This window comes from Sturnira hondurensis, unplaced genomic scaffold (assembly GCF_014824575.4).
Source record: "Sturnira hondurensis isolate 20B ecotype Veracruz unplaced genomic scaffold, ASM1482457v3 Scaffold0000167, whole genome shotgun sequence".
Taxonomy (NCBI): domain Eukaryota; kingdom Metazoa; phylum Chordata; class Mammalia; order Chiroptera; family Phyllostomidae; genus Sturnira; species Sturnira hondurensis.
The window spans coordinates 7374023-7391531 of NW_028072798.1; the positions used below are offsets into that span (position 1 = coordinate 7374023).

At 55.2% G+C, this 17509-nt stretch overlaps 1 protein-coding gene across 1 annotated transcript in view; it reads right to left on the minus strand.

Annotated features, from left to right (window-relative positions):
• AGPAT4 (1-acylglycerol-3-phosphate O-acyltransferase 4) overlaps window positions 1-13885 on the minus strand; it is an 85241-nt gene extending 71356 nt beyond the window's left edge. The window contains exon 1 of the mRNA XM_037059401.1: window positions 13773-13885. The gene's annotated coding sequence lies outside the window, so the exon portion shown is untranslated. The remainder of the gene's footprint in view (window positions 1-13772) is intronic.
• Window positions 13886-17509: the final 3624 nt, after the last annotated feature.

Below are 17509 nucleotides of genomic sequence, written 5' to 3' on the forward strand. Positions count from 1 at the left end.
TGGGTTAGCAGATTTCCAAATACCTGACTGATGGTGACCCTTGACCATTTTTAGAGTTTTGTTTTCTGAAGAGCTTTGTCTTCTCTGAATATAACATTGATGCCCTTGGTGGAGAGCATGAAACAAACATTTGTATTCATGTTTTGATTCAAAAAGGCCACTGACGTAGAGAAAACACTCACATGCAGGACAATGGTCTCTTTCGCCGCGGGAGACAAGGCCTGCTTCTCACACGAGGCCACTTCAGAAGCCTTGGATTTTATTGCCTTTCTATATGGAGAGATGGTTCCCTTTTCTACACTCCCCCCAAAATCGTGGGGAAACCATCCACAGAGTCATTCTTCGTATGAGGTTTTAGTGCGATTTGGTTGAAAAATCACACGCCTGGAGGTGAGGCCTGGGAACAAGTTCACGACCAGCTTCACCAGCGACGTGCCTGTGAAGGTGCCAGGTCAGCCGCTGGAGCCGCTGGCGGCCCTGGACCGCTGTCCTGCAGCCCTCAGGTCCTGCTCTGGAACAGCTGTCGGGAGTCGGTGGTGAGGCACAGTTCCACCACACGGAGGGCATGCGTGGACGCTGAGCACGCTGGCCTGGACTCAATGCCACGGGCCCTGGTGCAAAGTGAGATTGCGGGGCCGTCGGTCAGAAAACACGAAGGACTTCAAGACAGGGCACCTGGGGCCTCACCCCCGGGGGGCAGGCCCCGTGTGACTGTCCAGCTCACAAGCCCATGATGCCACCCCCACTCAGGGGAGCCTTGGTCTCCCTGATGGGCACTCCCCCACCCCACTCAGGGAGACAGGCAGTATGTTCCAGAAAGCACACAGGTGACCGGGAAATGGGTCCATTGTAACAAAATAGGTCGGTAGTGGGCCCCATTGCAGGCACCTGTGAGCAGTACTCAGCGCTGAGTACGTGGGTTTAACAAGCATTAGACCTTGTTCCTGGTGTCCGTTCCTTGACCTGTCCAGGTGCCCGCTGGGAGACCCCATCACCTGACGCTGGGAATGTCGGGACTGGAAGTCAAGTGCATGCCAAGTGCATGCCACTACAACCAACAGAAACATCGTCGGGGAGGGAGACTCATCTCTAACAGGGGCACCGTCTGATCTGGCAGCTCCTCACCACGATGAGCTGCAGGCTTCATCTGCACTTCCAGCATCACGGGTGACCATCAGTCCTTGAGTGGCACTTCCCCTCACCCTTTCCTCAGGGGAAGACCTCCATTCAGGCAACAGGCACTTACTGAGGTGCCGTGCTGGGTGGCGCAGGTGCCCTGGGAGCCTGGAGGAGCTGCCACTGTGGTAAAGGCCGATGGGGAGATGTAAATAAGTGATGAAGTCGAAGGCTGAGGCTGTTCTCCTGGGAGGGAGAGGCACAGTGTGTCTTTAGAAGAAAATGCCAGGTGCGGGCACCTGGTGTCACCAGGGCGGGGGCAGGGCAGTGCGGACAGCCTTCTCAGAGAAGGGCATGCTTGTAGGGGCGCTCCCCACGCCCAACTCTGGTCACTCCCTCTGCCCCTTACTCCCAGTGTTAACTTGCCCAGTGCTGTGTCCCCGCCTGGACCAGCCTGCTGCCTGTCCCCAAATGGCGAGGTGCCCCTTCCCCTATCTTCTCACAGTCCCCTCTCCATGCACGGCTAAGGTCACTGTTACAGAACGTCACCACTGTGTGGGAAGAATTACTTCCCCATGAACAAAGGACATAAAGGATTCAGCACTGTACCAAGGCCATATAACATCAATAAATGTTATTTCCCTTTGTGTGTGTGTCTGCCTTTCCACAAGCCTGAACTCCTTAAGGAGCTAAAGTGTTTCTCATCTGGGGTCCACAGTGTCCAGTACAGACTTGGCCGTGGCAGGTGATTACGAATGACCGGAACAGTCAGTAATATCCACCACCCTGGTCCAGAGAAACGCTCAGCTCGGGACACGTTAGTGACGTGCCCACGGTGCCCACAGAATGCAGCTGCTACTTGGCACCCCAGCCCCAGCATCGCTGTTAACAAAGCAAGACTTCGTGCGGGCAGGTGGGATACTTCCCTTTCCATGAATCCAGCTGATCACGTCATCAAACCGGTATTTCATGTGGAGAAATTTAGCAACTTAACCTCTATCTCTCTCCTAGGAATAGGTGTGTGAGTCAGAGGTCATCGAAACTTCCAGATTCTTTCTACCATAACTTTGCACCCACCATTCAAGTAAAATTCAAGAGATGTTGAGAAAAACAAAAACTGGGGAAAAGGGGATGTCCTGTAACTGGTTGTATCTTTCCTATTCCCTGGGTCTTTAGCAATGACATGGACCATCGTTTTCTCTGTGTTCCTACGACATGGAACCTTGAACACTGAACATCTGAAGAGACTTCATAGTGTTCAAGTGTCAACCCAGACACCGGAGCACAGCCTCGAGAGGCGAAGAGCCAGCTGGCCGCATTAGGCTAAGCAACCCTGGGCACATTATTTAACCTCAGTTTCCTCATCTGTAAAATGGGTGTAATAATAGTTCTCACTTCACAGGCTTGTGAGGATTAGCTATTTCTAGAAACTGGCCCATTACATGATAATCCTAAGTGTAGACATCGTCGCCATCTCCATCATCATCATCGCCATCTCCATGATCGTCTCCAACATCGCCATCTCCATCATCGTCTCCAACATCACCATCTCCATCGTCATCATCGTCATCTCTAACACCATCATCACCATCATCATCTCCAATGACTGTGTCCTGGCACTGGTTCCCTTTTTGTCCGTTTACTTTCCTGTAGCCACCCACCTGCTATCACATCGTTCCAGTTCTCCTAGACCATCCTAATTACCTAGAAAACCTAAAAAAACAAAAATGAGGAACCGGAGACTTGATCAGCTGGGGCAAGATGGGTGATTCCAATGGACAGCCAAGGTCAATAGTGTGGGTGGGCCTCTGCCCCGAGACCCGGCTACAGTGAGTGAGATGCAGCTCCAGGCTCGTTGCATCTACGCCCTCCCTTCACTCTCCGCGTAGCATCCTTGACTCTGCACCAAAGACCCAAGTATGTGTGCCAGGTCACTCAGCCCTTCCAGTCTAATCCCTTTGACCTCGGGATTAGATACCTTACCTGATTGACCTCCCTGCTCATCCCATTTCAGCCCTGGTCAGGAACAGAGAAGGGAACAGCACTCCGCGAGCCTAAAATCGGACTAAGCCCAATAAAGTACGTAGGTTTCTGATGATCATTTTTCTCATGTTATACTTCAGATTTGGGGTCTGTTCTCCGTGCTTGAGTCTATACCCAACTAGCCATTTTACCATCTCTTACATGGGATATAATTTAGCAAACTTGGTCTAATCTGAATTAGAGAATAAACACCCCAAGGTCAGAAGACCTTTTCCACTTCCAGGCGGCCCCACCCCGCGAGGCTAATCACACGAGTATTCTCACATCTATTTCGCTGGAACATGGTGGCGCATCTGTGCACAGACTCCGTAGCACCTAACAGTTTCACAGCCCCATTTCCACCTCCCAATGACGACTGTGAAATGCGGGGTCCAGGGACACTTCACAACCACACTTCACAACGTGGTTTGAAAAAGAGTGTGGAACACACACACGCACGCACGAAAGACGCCCACCCTCCTTCCTTCTCACTCTCCAGTAACATCACAGAAAACTAGGTTTGCTCGCCCGGAGCGGCACAGCCCACAGCTTGGGTTTCCTCCTGGAAGGAAAGAAGAGCGGTTTGCTGGGGTGGTTGGACCTCGACTTCTCCTCTCCTCGCCCCATGACAAGCTCCACCCAAGCCTTTTCTTTCACACAGGCAGTTTGTGTCGGTTATTCCTCAGTCCCCTGGGCAGTGAAGGGCTCCTTCAGGAGAGATTGCTGGGGTTTGTATGGGCAAATCTCACATGCTTATTTGGTTCAGATGGCAAAAGATAACCCCCAGCAAGCCTTCCTGAGGGTTGGAGAGTAACTTATCACAAAATAGTGATAAGATAAGAGGTATCAGCAAGTAGGAAGAGTTCACGCACATTCTCACCAGAGAGACGGTCAAGGTGATGGGAAGAGAAAGGTCACAAAGAACAGGACCAGTCTGGGGCTAATTTGGAGAACGGCCTCTTCTGTGGAGGGGAGGGAAGCCCCAAAAGATGGGCGACCGGAAAGAGACCCAAGGAACAGTGTCAGTCAGCAATACCAGCAGAGGCAGACAGACGGAAGAGAAAAACCAGCCGAGGCAGACGGATTCTCGGGGTGCCGGATTCTTGGGGTGCCCTGCCCCAGGCCCGGGCCGGCCACTTGGAGATGGTGGCCCAGGCAGTGGGAGGGCCAGAGGGTGAGCCTCCCCCTCCCACAAAGGGTCCCTTAGAGATCATCCACCTTGGTCTTGTACTTGAAAATTTCCACAAAAAGATTCCCTTCAGAGAGAACCCCAGCTGTGAAGGGCCTGCAGCCGTGGCCCAAAGCTGCCCCTGACCACCACACATGGGAAGGCCTCTGTTCTGTCTTTTAAAACATCAGTTCTGTGTTACATCACAGCACATGCATGGCACTGGCGTGGGCTCGCCCTGTCCGCCCCTTGGCTTGCACGCCCGCTGCCCCAGCACCCACAGGCCGGGTGGGAACGTGCCTCTGCCCTGGACGCCCTGACCAGGTCGGGAAACTGGGCCCAGGACATGCCCACACACTTCCCGGTGCACGCACAGTCCAGACCAAGAGGCAGTCCCTGGTCCCAAGGAGCCCGAGGTCCCATGGAGAGGAAGCAGGTTGACATGGCTGGGGACCAAACCCAGGCTTTGCGATGCCACTGCCCCTCGCCCAACCCGTCTACATGGCCCAGCACCAAGTGTAGGAGGAGGAGGCCAGGGGTCTCCACACTCTCCTCAATGTAAAGGTCTCGAGGCCTTTGACAAGAACACACGGCAGAGCTGCCAGGCTGCTAATCCTGTCCCGGCCCAGAGAGGCAGGCAGGGCTGTGTCCTGGGTGTGAGCACTCTGAGGAGACAGCAGGTGAAGGCCCAGCACCCACAGGACACAGCCAGATCCCGTCCTTGCACACAAAGCACCTTTCCAAAAAGGCGCGTCTTCCCTGGGGAGTGAGGAGAGCCAGAGCAGAGCTGTTTAAGGCCAAACTGTCCCAAGCAGTCTGTCTCGAAGACCGGTGACCGTCCGGCTGCCGTTCGAGAAGACAGAATGGAGTGGGAAAGCAGGGAGGAGGTCCCCATTTGGCTAAAGTTGAAGCTGGTATGAATAATGAAAACAAGCGGGCCCACTTAAAATCCCTCCGTGCTCCGCTCTCCGTTTCCCTACTTAAACTTTAACCCCATCATTCCTCTAGGAATGGAGGCCAGAGGAGGATTCCCGTGATGCCACGACATTCTCATCACACCGTCTGGCCGTAAGAAACCTCCAAAATTTCCAGGTGATTGGGGGCGGAGATGCAGAGTTTCTGCGCATTGGGAAGCTACGCAAAGTCCTTTCGCCCTAGAAGAATATCCAGGGAAACTGCGGGAAAGAACGTGTCAGACCAGCACACGCGATGCTCTCAACGTTCTGCTCACAGTGAAGCCACAGCCTGGGTCCCAGGTGCTCCTGGCTTCACGTGACTTTGGGAAAGGTAGGTAACCGGGCTGTGCCTGAGTCTCAGGTCAGAGAGAAGATAATTCATGGCCGCCTGGGCTGGAGTCAAGGCTGGATGAGACAGGCCAGGCCAGCCTACTAAGTGATGAATAAGAAGCACCAATTGGCCTTAAAATGCGTTGAGGACTACATTACAAAGCACACTGTCAGTGAGCCTCGGGGAAGAATATTACAGAAAAGGAACTTTTTTTCTGTCTTTAGTATCCCAGAGGGTCAAAGAGGCCCAGTTCTGTGGTTCTACCTCGAGCAACGCTCAGAATTCCCTGGATGGTTCCCTCTTCTGCACCCCCCTTCTCCGCACCCCACCCCTGCCCAGGCCAGCCCAGGGCCCAGGTCACACCCCACACCCACAGACTGGGGTAGGCCTGCCTCCCAGACCAGTGGCTCACGTAGTCCCAGGAGCGGGCTCACCCACCCAGCTGCCCAGCCCCTTCCCCACCTGGCCGCACTCTCTCAGCTCTCAGCACCTGGCCCCTGTTCCGCCCTCCAGTGAGCCGAGCTCAGTGGCCCCAGCCCCCTGGCTCGCAGGACCTCACCCAGGGCTGCCCTTCTCCAGAAAGCCTTCCTAAAACCCCAGGCCGGGCAGGGCAGCTGGCAGTGCCCCCCTCTATGCTCCCGTTCCCCAAAGTCTGTTTACGGGCCCCTGCAGGTTTGTCTCGTCCCCAGAACGGTCTGGTTCACCTGCGTACCCCTGTGCGCGGCTAACAGCAGCTGGTTCAGGATTCGGGAAGACAAGCCATAAGGGGTTTCTGCAGTTGGAATAACAGACCCCGCCCCACTCACGCCTGCCTGCNGCGGCCCCAGCCCCCTGGCTCGAAGGACCTCACCCAGGGCTGCCCTTCTCCAGAAAGCCTTTCTAAAACCCCAGGCCGGGCAGGGTGGCTGGCAGTGCCCCCCTCTATGCTCCCGTTCCCCAAAGTCTGTTCACGGGCCCCTGCAGGTTTGTCTCACCCCCAGAATGGTCTGGTTCACCTGCATACCCCTGTGCGCGGCTAACAGCAGCTGGTTCAGGATTCGGGAAGACAAGCCATAAGGGGTTTCTGCAGTTGGAATAACAGACCCCGCCCCACTCACGCCTGCGTGTCTGCGTGCGGATCCTGGGAGGGAGAAGCCGGGCAGAAGCCTTGGAGGGCCTCAGGCTGGGAGCTGGGCCTCACCCCAGCTGCTGCCTGTTGGCTGGTCCCAGGGGGCACCTGGAAAGGGCCCTCTGGGATGAAGGAGAAGCAGCGCTGGAGACAGAATTGGGGAGTGGGCACTAACAGATACATACACAATTAGTCAGACCTGTGCACAGAGCCCCGGCTCTCAGAGAAGGCCTGGGAAATCCAGGTGGAATGAGCAAGCCCAGCCCAGGAAGGCAAAGTCAGGGATGCAGGCGGGGGGGGAGGGTGCTCCCAGGCTTTCTTTAGGTTTGTGAATCCCTTCCACCGGAGGAAGGGGCTGGTCCCGAGGGCCTAGGAGGGAAGGGTCTTGGTAAACCGAGTCCTGGAGGGTGGGCTGGGTGCCATCAGACTGCCCACACCACCCCAGCTCGCTCCCCACACCCTGGGCCATGAGGAGACTCTCCAAGCAGGTTCTGCCAGCAGGCTTGGCACCACGTCTTGGAATTCATCCGGTTCCATATCTGCTCTCTGCTTATCTTAATTATTTTTCCATTCCTATCTCTTTATTAATTAAAATAAATGAATTGCACCTTTGGTTTGGGCTTGTCCTTGTAAATCTGGTTAGTGCAAGTTAGTCCTGAGAGATGGGCCTGCTGGGACCAAGGAGGGAACTAACCAGGTGTCTGGTGGATTTCTGGGGTCAGGTGGGGTTCCCTAAGGCCACCCTAAGGCGGTGGCCGTCAGCAGCCAGGGGTTCGCCCCTCCAAGGGACGTTTGGCAATGTCTGCAGCATTTTTGGCAGTCACACCTGGGGCGGGAGAATTCTCCCGGCATCTTAGAGAGCAGAGGCCCGGGAAACTGCCAGACGTCCTACAGTGCCAGGGCAGCGCCACCCCCAGAACTGTTTGACCCAAAACGTCCACAGTGCTAAGACTGAGAATTTGCCCTAAGAGACAGCCAGCCTCGGGGGACTATCAGTTTGGGCAAATCAGACTGTGACTGCTTGTGTCCCCCCTTTTTCTAGACTACAACACCCACTCAGTGCCAGGGGCACAGGGCTGACTACGAAGAGGATCGTCAGATGATGGGAGACCGTCTAGAAAGCGTGGCTGTTTTATGCGGGATGGGTGGGGTGCAGGGAGACAGTCGGGACAGCAGGGGCCCCGCATCGGGGCCAGACTACGGGGGTTATACGCATCTGTGGAAGGAAGCCCTCTCTACCTGTCCTGTCAGCCCCCCTCCCCTGGAGCAGGAGAGAGGGAAGAGGAGGACGGAGCCAGAAGCACTCGCAGCTTGGCCAGTGCAGGTGAGTGCATGTGGCCCGGGGGTGAGGGCGGCAGCCGGGTGGGCAGGCTCCTCACCCTCTCGTCCTCCTGTTTCCCCTCTGCCCACGGAGAGGCCACAGCTCGGTGGGAGCTGAGCGGGGTGCGAAGGGGCCACATTCCCTGCCTGGGTCTATCCTTTCTCCTGTCTCATTTCAGAGTCGGTCTAAGGTGAGTGCTGGCCGAGTCATTTCAGATCGTACTCTGCCGTTAAACTTGGTCATGGGTGTGTTGACAATCGACAGCAGGACAGAAGGTCTCCGACTCTCGACCTGCAGCCCTGGGGACCACCAGGATCCACTCCCAGGTGCCCTTAGGAGGACTTCCCAGCACAGTCCAGTCGGTGGTTAAACGCTGCCGGTGTGAGGACAGTTCACGTTGAATTCGTGGGGCTGCTGCCGCCCCAGCCCTCCAGTATGTCATCCCAGGGCCCTCGCTTCGCTGTCACACCACCAGCAGGCTCAACCGCAGCAGAACAGCAGGGCTCCTCAGGACCCCAGAGGGCGCTGCCCCCGGCTCTCCCACACTGTCCACGCGGCCGCACTCTCTTCCAGTAATGCTGCTGCGGTTAGAACTGGAGGAGGGGCAGCGAGGCGGGGAGCAGTGCTAGGTAGGTGTTCGGGACTCCAGAGGAGCTGCGGCCAGCCTGCTTTGTGCGGCCCTCCAGATGGGAGGCTGCAGTGGTTCAGATGGGGGCTCTGGAGGGTGATGGCCTGGGTTCGAATCTCAGCTGAGACGGAGTGTGATGCTAGGGGAGTAACCTTCTCTAATCTTTCCTTTCTTTGTCCGTGAACAGAAAGGGGCCATTGTTTTTACCTGCTCGGGGTGTCATGCAGGTGAGGGAGTTGGCAAGCGTGGACCCTGTGTAACAGGCTGGCTTGCGGAGGCCTCCCTGAAGGTGAGCTGTCCTCATTGTCATGTATCCTCCGGGCTGGCCGGTCACCTCAGAGTCTCTGATGGCTTTTGCAGGTTACCTGTCATCCACCCGACGGTGGAATAACCCCCTGCAGGAATTTTAACGTCCAGCTTCTAACTACCATGAAGCTGAAAAAGCGCCTTCTCTTCTAGGATCCTACGCAGAAAAGCCCACGACACCGTTACTCAGTAGGAGCGAGGCGTGGAGGGGGCAGACCTGTGTCACCGAGTCATCTGGAGCAGCTCCGTGCCTCAGGGAGGAGCTGATCTCAACTGGGATCCAAGTAACGAAGTAACGGAGAGGAAGCAGAACTTGCCAGACGGTTTCTCGGTTGCCAGGCCAGCCGAGGAGGGCGGGGCTCCAGATGAACTTGGTTGCCTTGCCCATGTAATTTCCATCCTGAAGGCAGACGTGGGGCCAAACAACCCAGAGAAGCTTCGCGAAGGTTCTAATGTTCTTTGTGTTGTCGAGTCATTGCATTCAAGGGTTGAAAGCTCCTTGGCTTTGTGGGACTGAGGCACGGACCTAAACGTGCTCCTGGGAAGCCAGTGGGCCTGTCGTTCTGATGCGGGTGGGAGGTCCCCTCCCACGGTGGCACTCCGCGTTTATCCGGAGGGAACAGTTCCCTCCAAAGGCCGGGAGGGGTGGTCTCACTCAGACAGCGAGCCTTCTGGACTCTACTCCTCCATGTCTCCAGGGCCAGAAATCCCCCTCCTTCCCTTAGTTCCCATGAACAAGTGTTCTCTGACACCGGCCATAAGCTCGACCAATTTGGAAGAGAGAAGACAGTTGGAAGATGGACAGTGGTCCACTGCTGACCACTCCCTCCCTCCCTGCCCAGCACAGTCTCTGTACCAAATTGTTCAGTAATTAGGGAAGCATTGTGCCACTGGGCCAAAAACCGCCTCTGCTGGAAAGAGAATCCCCTGGTCTAAGGGGCTGTTTCTTCACCTGTCCCCCGACTAGTTCCCAGGATTCTCTAGGGAAGAAATAGTCTCCTTCCTATTCATGTCTATATTCACAGTATGTGGCGCCTGACGCAGGGTCCTCAGTGTCTTTTGTTGAGGGAAGAAATAAGTGTGGGTGAACAGATGATGACGGTGAATGAGTGAATGAATGGTGACTGAGAGGTAGGGCCGAGGGTCCCAGGAAGTAGCGCAAACCAGACTAGGGAAACCAAACGAAGTGGAAACGGAGGACATCTCTGTGGAGTGAGCGTGCTTCTTGAAAAACAGAGGAAGGCGGGTAAAGACAGACTGTTCCACGGTCATGGATAACGCTCACCAAAAACTGCTCCCGCTTTACGGCAGCTCCTCTTACTGGGTCCTCCGGGGAAAAGACAACAGAGGTCAGCCGGTCGCAGTGCCGCTGCGTACCGTACAGCCGCCTTTGTACCACACCTGCCTCTGCTCGCAGTGTGTCCACAGCCCTTACAAATCACAAATGCCCCATAAACGCGGCTCCACAACCATCGACTGAGGCTCCCTCTTCCCTGGCCCACCCCCGGGGCCCAACTTCAGGGTTGCAAAGCCCGCTTCCCGAGCTGCTCCCGACTCAGGTGCAGGCTGCTGAGTCAGCACAGCCCGGGCTCTGGTGAAGGCAGTGATGACGAGCTGGGCTTGGTCCCATGTGTTTCTCCAAACACTCAGGTGTCAAGAACCACTCGGAGCCGTGAATGCAGCATCTTCCCATACCCATTAGACCTTCTTTCCAGAATACAGCAGGTCACGCAACAGGCAGTAAGTTTGCCACATGCTCGCCTGAGCGCCCCACAATTGAATGGAGGGCAGCGGAGGTCTGATTACAATGCTGTTGTGGGTGCATGTGGGGTTCCCGCCCTCAAATTTCTGACTTGTTTAAAGTCTGGTTTAAGCACAGCCTTTACTCCTTAGCTTCCCCTCAAGAATACTCAAGCAGGGTGCTGCCTCCTACTCATACTGCCTTCCTTCTGCCTGTCTTGCTTGTTCCCATTAAGACACAATTCCGTCCCCAATTTACGGCTACTAGTTCTTCCCACCAGCGCCCAGGGCACCTGCCGTTTCCATACTACACACAGATTTCTCCCTGCTCGGGACAAGAACCTCCAACCAGGACCCATCTCTCAGCACCACCGCTGTCGTCTGGGACGCCTGTGCCTTCTTCCCCTTGAACTGTCTCCCATCCGTCCAACCTTCAGCATCGTCACCCTCAACACGTTCTTCTCGGACTCACTGCATCCTGTTTGCTCATCGCCCTTTCGCCTTGCCTCCTTCCCTCCATCTCTGCGCTCATCTACACGGGCTGTCAAGCCCTGTCTGGGGATCGAACCCTGAGATCTCAGACAGCAGCTTCTGTTGAATAACTTCTCCATGAAGTTCCTGGCACCCACTCCAGAGCCTTGCAGACAGTGGGACCCCAGCACGAGGGTGACTGGCCCCAACTAACTGCAGCAGTGATTCCCTTGGCATCACTACTACCCAGCCTTTCCAGGGACCCTGAACTTGGCTTTGCACCTGCAGTTCCATTGACCTTCTCCAGGCCAAGGCTGCTAATTATGGCTGTAACCTGTACTTAGGGCTCGATGATAGGACAGTTGTCTTATTTTTACTTTTGGCTATGCTTCCAGATGGTTCTTGCTACTTTTCCTGGAGCTCCATCCCCTAAGGCTTTCTGTTGCACCAGTCCTAGGTCTAGAAACACGCCCCCCCCCCCCCCCCCCCCCCCCCCNTCTAGAAACCCCCCCCCCCCCCCACAGGCTCCGACTCACACTCTGTGCACCAGCTCTGAAGGGCCCTGCAGGAGACCCGCACCCTCGAGGACCAGAGGCTGCAGCAGAGTCTTTGCAAACATCGAAAACCCACTGTCCAACTGTTTACGAACTAACACGCGCTCTTCAGAATGAGTCCTGCTTTTTCATGGCTCTTCTATGCTTTATGCCCGTTAACTAGTTGTCCCTCTTCAACCGCATTTAGTTCCGGTCAGTTCTGTGCCGTGCTGGTCAGGCCCCATGCTCAGGTTACTTTCGTATCTGATACACTTAAGACCTCTTGCACATCTCTTGCCCTCGAATGAGTTTTGAAAGTCACATATAATAACGGGGTTAGAGAAGGATCTTGGCAAGCGGAACCTCCTGCAAACCACGCCTGCTTCCTGCTTCGCGTGGAGGGTCACTCGGAGGTGGCCGGGCAATGCCTTTGGCTTCAGCAACGGGAAGGCGCTGTGAGCGCCAAGGGAGTATCCATCGTAACCCAGAATTAGAAAAATTTAAAAAATCAAGCCTGACATTGGCAGTGATAGATCTAATAAAGGCTCATTTGGTAATTCGGAGATGTTTGATAACGGACATCGTGCTTGCGGGGGACACTTCCTGGGCTTGACCCCTCCCACCTGTGAACAGGCCCCTGCGCACTGCGTCTCCCCAACGCGCTTGCCCTTCCACTCCAATCGCAGCTCGATCTGCCTTTTCCCAGGTGGGCCACGCTTTCCTGTCAGGTCACCTGTCTTTTCTGCGGCCCATTCCTGCCCCCCACCCCCGCCCCCCGTCCGGGCAGTGACAAGATTCTGTCCTTCTGACTCAGGACTCTGGATTGGCCCCTGTTGTCCCACACACTTACACACACACACACGCACACCTACAGGACACCTGTGCACACATACCCACGTACACACTACCTACACACGCTCACTGGGTCCCTCATCTCCCGACTCTTTTATTCCAACCGAGGAAGCCGGACTGACCATCACAGACGGGTTAACCCTCTCCCAGTTCTGAAAAGTCTGTGTACGTCCCAGTAAAGAGAGTGGATTTGGCGGGGGGGGGGGGGGGGGACACCCACGCAAGGCAGGAAAACTCAGCCTTCTGCTGGCCGGTACCATTTCTCACTCCTGTTTGTTGAACTTCGGATGTGGCGCTAAATAAGTGCAGACGGGAGCCCAGAGCCCAGCCTTCCAACATGTAGACGCCACGGCGCACCTGAGCAGGCGCAGTACCATGGGCCTCAGGGCTCATCCTTGAACCCCCAAGAAACTTTTTCCCAGGGTCTGGCCTCCGGGGCAGAAGTGAGCGCTCCTCCCCACCCACCGCCTTGGTCTGACCACAGCATAAACATCACGTCTGGAGACCTGTTTACGGTTTCTTAAAAAAGACCGGAATCTGAAGATGCACACAAACATCAAGCCGCTCTTTTTCTAATTCCCAGATATGATGCAGAAATTCATAGGCCGAAAATTAAGCAAATAAAGAGGCATTACGGATGCCCGTTTCCTTGACAACCCCCCTCCCCCAGCCCGGCTGTGAAAGGGAAAAACCAAAACGAAAGTGAGGAGGGGTAGCCCAGAGCCACGTTGGCCGTCCGCCAGCCCCGGCCCGAACCACCGGCGCGACACACATCCACCGATTTAGGCCGGGGCTGCGTTTCGTGTAGTATTTTTGTGGTTGCCATAGAAACGCCAGAGAGGGAAGAACATGTTGCATGACACAAGAGACCGATAGGTAAGGGGCACCTTCTCCCAGCTGCAGGAGAAAACGCTGGAGGCCCAGGGGGTCGTCGGGGCGGGGGCGCGCGCGGCAGAGGCGCGGGCGGCGGTCGCAGCGGGGAAGGCGGGCTCGGCCGGCCGAGCACAAAGGAAGGGTCCTCCGGCGGCAGCGAGCCCCGCTGCCTCCCGGGCCGCCCGCCTGGTCCTGCGCCGCCGCCGCCGGTACCCCGGCTGGGTCCGTACCTACCCCTTCCAGAGGGAAGTCCAGCCCCCAGCGAGGGGCCGGGAGAGGGACGCGGACAGCGACCCGCCACACCCCGAGGGGAGGTCGCCGGGAGGGAGCCCGCGAGCCGCACGTACCTCGGTCCCGGCAGCCCGGACACATGGGCTGGGGAGCGACCAGTGACTGAGGGCGAGCCGCTGGGCGGCGGGGACGGCCACTAGTTTGTGGGAGCGGCAAGTCCGCCGGCGCTGGAAAGAAAAGGCGAGACTCCACCCAGGGGTGGGCCCTGCGCGGGGGAAAAAGTGGTCCTCGGCTGACGTCTCTCCCCACCCCATGTCACTTCCTTTTAAAGCTGCGGCCGCGCCGGCTCGGGGAGGGCAGGGGCGCGCCGGCGGCCCGGCGTGAGTCACCCCCGGCTCCGCCGAGCAGCGCGCCGGGCTCCGGCCCTCGAGCGTTTGCAGCCTCGGCCGCAGAACCGCGGAATCCAAGACCGAGCCCGCCCCGCGGCCTCTCCGTTCCGGCAGCTTCTCCCAAATCCTGTTGCGCCCCGGGCCCAGAGGGCCCCTCCGAACCGCGCGCTCGCAGACGCCAGCCCGCCTGCCTGCGCTCGCGAGCTGCCTCCCGTGTATGCAGCGGGGACGCGGTCGATTTGTCGCGTAAAATACCCTCAACTTTAAAATGCCCCCCATCGCTCACCTCTCGGGCTCTGCCCTGGCAGGAGGTTGCATTCCACCGTGCAGAGCCGCTGGGCACCTCCAGCTGCAGGCCCCGGAGACCTCGGGGGTCTGCGGCGCTGAGAACTGCGGCCCGTCGACCTGGCGGTGGACGCACTTTCTCCCCGCGAAGCGGCTGCCAGTCGGTTCCCGCGCACACGCGTGCGCGTGCACAGGCAACGAGTCACACACAGCACATGCCAGGGGTCCGGGCAGTATCACAAAACGGTGTCTTCACAACTTCAAAACCCCAAGGGACCAGGTCTCTAACATTCCTTGAAAAAAGATCATTTCACTCTCCAAAGAGTCAAGATGTATTTTTAAAACATTTTTTAAGTTCTCAATTACAGTTAACATGAAATACATTAGTTCCAGGGTATAATATAGCGTTTAGAGATTTATATAACTTACGACATGATCACCCCCAAAAGGCTAAGTACCCATCTGGCGCCTCACACAGGTGCTACAATAGTATTGATTATGCTCTTCACGCTGGACCTTACATCCTTTAACTGTTTTTATAGTCCAGACGTACACCCATCAAAGTTGATCACTATTAGAACCAGAGTCACAAATAATATTTGAGAGTTTGCCTGTGTCTTTTCTGTTCACCTTTGTGCTTCAGGTGTTCACAGTTGACGGGAGAAAATGACATGCTCAAGGACAACCAGGACACATTGCAGAACCGTTAACGAAAGTGTCCACAGTGTTAAAAACAAACAAGCAACCCACCCAACCAGCCGGTGAGCCTTGAGAACAGAGAGCACGGAGAGGGGGTTATGATGGGAGGAGAGGCGTTCAGGGCTCCCAGACGGGGTCTGGGGGTGAGGACCAAGGGTTTCTCAGGCAGAAGAAGGGGATCCGCACAGCAAGCCCAGTGGGGCCGTGGGTCACTTTAACACCCATGCGAGCATAGTGTGACAATACAGAAATGCTCGTCACAGGTGGTCCCAGAGCGAAGGGGTTTCTCACACCCAATGCAGTTTTGAGTCCTCTCACAGAAGTTTTCAAATTATGTTGTAAGATCCACTTGTTCCTACCGTTGTGGAAACTTGCAAAGGTTTTTCAGTGCCACTCAGTCGGGTCAGACTGATGGTTCTCCGTATTTGAACGTTGGATGGAAATTTGTTTCAAAATCTACAAGTTGCATACATTTGTGCTATATTTATTACAACCATAGTCAATGATTCCAGTAGAAACAATATGAAATTAAAATTGTTGACACCTGCAAGTCTTACTCAGAACTCAGTACTTTAGGGTCTTTATTCCACTGTGACTGTAATGATCAGTGTGCCTGTTATTACTACAGTGGCACGTGGCCTGCTCAGACGATGTTGCTCACAGTCTCCACTGTCCCAGGGTGCTGCTGAGACGTCTGGGAGAAAAAGTGACTCCTTCTGAACATTTAAAGTGGAAGTACAGCATTCATGGATTACATTCTATGGACTTTGGAACAGCATTTAGTGTCTAACTGAAGTTTAGATATCCTTCGTTAGCTGTTTCTATTTAAGCAAGGAATTGTGGAAATTTCAGCGTCACAATCTGACAGTTCAGTTCAACAACTATCTGAGAATCTGTGCTAGTTGCCAAAGACAGAGAAGCATGAATCTGACAGGAACACGGCCCAGGTGCTCAAAGTCTTAGGAAGGAGACAGGTAAATGATTGAGGTGCGCCCTAAAGGAGGTAATCGCTGCAGTCTGTGCAGAGTTCAGAGATGGCCGGCAGAATGGGCAGGGGAAGTGGGGTGTATGTCCACGAGGCTTTTTATCTCACAGCCAACCAGCCATACTGGGGGTGAGAGTGAGCCGGGCCTTCAGGGCGGAGACGCAGGAAAGGCTGCGGCTAACTGGAGGGATTTGAAAGGAGACTAGAGGTGTGCGCTGGTCACTGAGAAAAGGATACACCAAAAGCCAATTCACCAACAACAAAAAAGATGCAGCCTCATGAAAACACAAGGAGAAAGGTGGAGAAGCCATTTCTTTGCCTATCCTCTTGTCAAACATTAAAAAAAACGGAGCATGCCGTGTAGAGATGGCGCTCTGCGATGGTCGTCTCCTCGCTGGCCAGTGGCAGTGACTCGGACACAGCAGGAACTCCGTCTGCTTCAAGGAGACAAAGGGCAAAGTGTAAACCATGAAGTTGGATATTGGGGTCTGCAACAATCTTACAGTTAATTGTTGTGGATTTCAACCAGCTGTCACGGAGCCTTTAAAATGTGCTGTTTGTGTGTTTGAACGACCCGCAAGCTCCTGTGGACACGGTGTTCATGCTGAGGTCTTCCTACGTCCACCCTGGTGACTCTAACGTCCCTGGCCAGGGGAGAGTGGGGGCCTGGGCCAGGTGTCCTCTCGGCCAACGATGACTGCCCGGAGCCTGAGTGTGCAGGCGCACCATCTCTGGACCGGCTTTCAGTGCGTCTCAGTTTTGTCTTATGCCTCGTAGAAGCACTGTTCTCAGTAACCACTCACCTCCTTTCTCTTCTGGATGATCATCAAGGTCACTTCAGTCCGGCAGGGGTGACCCTGGGAAGTCATCCACAGCCTCCTCCCACACGCAGGCACTGAGCGACTGGACGCAATCCAATACAGGGGCAAGTCTACCGCAAGAGGAAGAACTAAATTCAAATCAATTAATGCCTGACTGGTGGGCAGCAACTTAGAAAGCTACCAGCTTCACCATCTGACCTTCACTTGGCTGGTGTGGCTCGGTGGATTGAGCGCTGACCTGCGGACTGAAAGGTCGCCGGTTTGAATCCCCATCGGGGCACGTGCCTGGGTTGCGGGCCAGGTCCCCCTGCCCTCTGCCAGCTTGGGACTGGGAGAGGCAGCGGATCAATATTTATCTCACACATCAATGTTTCCTTCCCTCTTTATCCTTCCTTTCCCCTCTCTGAAAACAAATGAATATATAAATAAATAAGTTCTTTAAAGAGGAGAGAACAGGCCACGCAGAAAAATACTGGCACTGAACACTCTCGCTCCCATAAGCAAGCAAAAGCCCACCGTTCCGAGGGGCATTTAATCTGGGTGATTTTTGACCCCTGCATTTTATATTACTGTGTGACTTAAAAAAAAAAACCTGAAAAGCATGAATTACTTTTGTAAATAGAAGACTGAGGTGTTTTTTAAAATAAAAATTTGTTGTCCAGCGGTGCCTTAGT